We start from the raw sequence: 5216 nt of genomic DNA, 5'->3' as shown, positions 1-5216 counted from the left end.
TATAGAGCTAAGGATCTAATCCTTACTAGATACACTGATTCTGACTTCCAGATCGATATTGGTTCTAGGAAATCAACTTCGAGATAAGTATTCACTCTAAATTGAGGAGCAGTAGTGTGGAGAAGTATCAAGCAAAGTTGTATTGTTGATTTCACAATGGAAGCGAAGTATGGAGCTGCAAGTGAAGTAGAAAAATAAGCATTAAGACTCATAAAGTTCCTGACTGATTTAGAAGTAGTTCCAAATATGTACATGCCGATCACCCTATATTGTAATAACAGTGGAGCGGTTGCAAACACAAAAGAACCTAGAAGCCATAAACATTGAAACATATCGAGCGAAAATACCATCTCATCAGGGAGATTATACACAAAGGAGACGTGATTGTCACGCAGATAGCCTCACAAGAAAACTTTGCTGATCCTTTTACAAAGGCCCTCTCAGCTAAAGTGTTCGAGTGTTGCCTAGTAGGACTAGGACTACGAGATACTTAGAACTAGAGGCAAATGGGAGAAATAATGGGTATCTGATGCCTTAGTTTATTGTATTTATTCTATTTGTCCTCTCTTTGAACTCAACATTGTATATATTTGTATATATTTATCCACTAGAGTTTTAGTCTAAGTGGGAGTTTATTGAGTTGAATGTTCTAAAACTTGCAGTTTGTAAATTTATTCTCTCTTTGAACTCAACATTGTATATATTTGTATATATTTATCCGCTGAAGTTTTAGTCCAAGTGGGAGTTTGTTGGATTGAATGTCCTAAAACTCGCAGTTTGTAAAGTTAAACATATTCTATTATCAATAAAGATATTATTCGATATTTATTCAATAAAATTGTTATTGAATTTTGTAAATTGCATTTATAAAGACTAGATCTAATAAATTAAGATCCATGGCTATTATATGAATAATTGAACTTTATGTGGAAACATAAAGATAGATCAAGTTCGAGTAAATTGCCAAAACGGTCTATAGTATATGAATAAGGTTGAGTGCCTTATTCTGGTAACACTATCGGATGTGGCCTACTCTATAGTCATTAAAATATGTTGTAAGGTGCTACAAACGAAGTGATCCTGATTCGTTCATGTATTGACATGAGGAGTGGGGGTGTCCGATGCAATGAGTTTGCGTAAGATCGGACCAAGAAATAAGTCACTCTTACTTTATAACGTTGTTTACTAATTAAGACTAACTATTTCACTTAGATGACCTAGGTGATTCGATCTTAATCCTGAACTAACTATGAATTCCTATTTATTCAGAATTATCCTTAGATTTGCATAGGTGAGGGTTGGCTCAACAGTGCCGACTCAAGAAGTCTCCTATTTCAGGGGTAAGACCAGATAGATAGCTGAGGACATAGGGTGCAAGATGGAATTCACGCCTAACTGATTTTGGGATAGGAGGAAGGTTGTTCTCAAGTGGTGAATCCAGGTCTTGAACAAGAGGCCTTACCCTCTCGTTAACCCAAGAGGGATCCGGTTTTGTGATTAGATAACAAACCAATTGTTCATTAGAGGATCAGTGCAACTTAAGGAGCAAGATCTAATTTCAGGGGTAAAACAACATTTGGCCCAGCCGTTATTACGAACAACCTATGAAAGATCGACGTACCGATTATGGTTAAATTAAGTGGACATAAATATATTTATAGTGAGGATAGTGCAACTATCGAGCCATAGTGGTATGACTCGATAGTTAACGATTATTGATTAATTCGGTCTAAAGAGTTTTAGCAAATTAATCTCAAATTGTCGGAGCACATGATCTATAGGTCCATAAGGTCCCTTTACTAGCTCGTAAAACATGAACACCTTGGATTACTATATTGAGTGAATTTGAAATGATTTCAATTTGAAGTATTCAAATTGAATTTCAATTTGAAATGTTCAAATTGAATTTAGGGTTTCAATTTGAAGTGTTTGAATTGCAAATTAGGGTTTGAATTTGAATTATACAATTTCAAATTTGGGTTTGTATAATTATGTTCGATATAATTAACGTTTAATTTATTGAAATTAAACAAAATTGGAGTGTTTATAATATTTAAATATTGATTTAAATATTAACTGCATGAATAGGATTCATGTTTAAAACTAGGTGTTTGATTAATTTAATATTTGTTATTAAATTATTGATTAAATTAATTAATTTTTAATTAATTGAAATCAAATTAATTTCAATTTCAATTTTCAACTTTAGAAATTGAATTTTATATTAGATTAAATTTTTACTTTAATCAACGAAATTGAAAATTAAAATAGGAGATAATGGAAACATCCAAGGTTTTGGATGATTTGGTGGATTCATCTCCATCCAAACACCTAGCCCACTACCAAGCACAAATTGAGCTGGCCATGGCTTAGATTCCTTAGTGGTTGCATGCATGAGACATATAAGAGCTTCAATTTTATGAGGTGAATCTGAGAGAGTTGCTGGAAATCTGAGAAATTCTTAAGAACTCTCTCTTCTCTCAAACCCTCTCTAATTCCATTCACATAATTCACCTCAATTGAGAGTTCCACCACTCAAATTCAAGGTTGAGAATAGTAGAGAAGATCTCTTGGTGGGTCACTAAAGTGTTGAAGTTGAGAATTCGTGGAGAGCAGCTTGGATTTGGAGAATTATTCAAAGGTATCAATTCTAAAACTCTCTTTGTTGAAAAACCCGTTTTACATGCTTTTAGAACTCAAATTAAGTGTAATTAAAGTGCTTATTGATTCTGATTGCTTCTGTTGCATGCTTCTATATTCCATCATCTGTGTTCATTGGATATAACCAGTCAACAGTATGATGACCCTTCACAAATTGCTCGCAAGTACAATTGGGCCAAAATTATCATTTTGCCCCTGTTGTTACATCTAACTCCTTAAATACCACAGATCTCTCTAATGAATAATAAATCATAGTCCAACTTGATGGAAAAGTAGGTATGCGCAGCGGAATTGAGGATCAATTTTACTCTAATTGCATAAATTAAACATACAACCCTAAATTAGTTAATTAGGGTTTTTTAGAAACATTATCTTTGAAGCTCCCGAAACTCATCTATCTCCGCTCAAACACGAATCGGGCAACTACTAGAACTGACTTACTATCCTTTGGACTCAGAACCGAGTTGTGGGACCCGATGGATGAAGAACCTTAGAGAGAGAAAAGAGAAGGAAATAGTATAGTGAAATTTGGGTTGGGTTTGGATTTTTTCAGCCTAATTTTTAAAAACTAATTTTTGTGCAAAATGTCCAAAAAAAAAAAATCTTTAATCTAAAATGACAAGCCCATATTTTATAGAAAAGGGTCATGCAAAATTACATGAAATAACTTTATAAAAACCCAACACCTAGAATCCACTATCTAAGTGGGCTTAATGTCTCCACTATAAGCCAACACCTAGCCCACTATTTTGTTAGTGGAATTATCCAACAAAAGTTTTGAATTTTTCCACTAACTTTAGTCAAAAGGCAAAATAGTCATTTGGTCAAAGTCAAACTTTGATCGAAAAGTCAACATTTTGACCTTTTATGATTTTTCCCATGTTGACTAATTTTGACCTCCCGTATATAAATCCACATTCATTTCTCGAAATTCAAATCACATTTGAATATAAGGTCGGTCAAAGTTTGACTTTTCAAAGTCAAAAGTCAACTCTTTGACTTTTTACATCTTTGACCATTTCCATTATTTCCGAGCTTCCGAATATGAACATATTCATATTCTTGATATTTAAATCACATTTAAATATTAAAGTTTTATCTCTAAACTAGAAAACCAACCACTATATCACATATACTTGTCGGTTTCTCTCTCTTCACCTAATTCGAACAATTTGAATTATTCTATCATACCGTTCTAAGTTTATTCTATATGAGCTAGTAGGGGAACCTAATGAACCTATAGATCATGAACTCCAACAATCCGAGATTAGCTGGCTAAACTCTTTAGATGGAGCTAATCAACATTCGTTAACTTATGGGTCATTCCACTATAGTCCCGTAGTTGCACTCCCCTCACTATAGATATATTTGTGTCCATATGATATAACCATGATTAGTAAGCTAATCCTTCATAGGTTGTTCGTAATCTCGGCTGGGTCATAAAAACCGTTTTACCCCCGAGACTACATCTTATTCCTTAAGTTCTACTGATCCTCTAATGAACAATTGGTTTAAGGTCCAACCTATTAACCGAACCTCTCTAGAGCCAATGAGAAGGTGGGGCCCCTTGTTCAAGACCTGGATTCAGTACTAAAGGGAACAACCTATCAACTATCCCTATAACTGGTAAGAGTGAATTCCGTCTTGCACCCTATGTTCCCAACTATCCACATGATCTTACCCTTAAAATGGGAGGCTTATTGAGCCAGCGATAATGAGCTGCCCTCATCTATGCAAATCTAAGGATAATTCCGAGTGAACTGGAGTTCATAGTTAGCTCAGGATTAAGTTTAAGTTACCTAGGTTGTCAATGAATGAAATAGTCAGTTTTATACATTAAACGGCATTTAGAATGTAAAAAGTGACTATTTTATGGTTCAATCTTATGTAAACTCTTTACATAGGATGCCCCCATTTTCATGTCTCCACATGAACGATTTAGGATTACATCGTTTGTACTAACTACAAAATGGGCCGCATCCATTTTCAATAACAGCTTTATTAAACAAGAATATGATATTACAAACTACGAGTTTTAGGACATAAAATCCAACACAACTATGACCAAATCTCTCTTAGGCCAAGAGAGGGTGTGGCACCACATTGTTCAAGCCTCTATTTACCTCGACATTGAGGAAGGGGTGAATTTCGTCTTGTGTAGCTGTGTTCCCAGCTTCCCAATCAAATGAATCTCTAAAATGGTAGGTTGAGTCGAAAATCTGGCCACTCTCACCCATACAAATCAAAGAACCGCCTTCATAGGCAAGAGTTCACAACTCATTCAGGATTCGGGTCGTGTCACCTATGGTCATCCTGGTGAAATGTAAGTCTTTATTATCAACGATGTTATATGATGAAACTAACCATTTCTTGGTCCGGTCTTATACAAACCCCTTTGTATAGAACATACCCGCTCACATGTCTCTACATGAATGATCAGGATCAGATCATTTGTAGCACTTTACAACAATTGTAACATCTACAAAGCGGGCCATATTCGTAGTATCATCAGGATAAGGTATCCAGCTTTATCCATATATTACGGACCATTTAGG

This window comes from Benincasa hispida, chromosome 3 (assembly GCF_009727055.1).
Source record: "Benincasa hispida cultivar B227 chromosome 3, ASM972705v1, whole genome shotgun sequence".
NCBI classification, from domain to species: Eukaryota; Viridiplantae; Streptophyta; class Magnoliopsida; order Cucurbitales; family Cucurbitaceae; genus Benincasa; species Benincasa hispida.
This window is presented reverse-complemented; position numbering follows the sequence as displayed.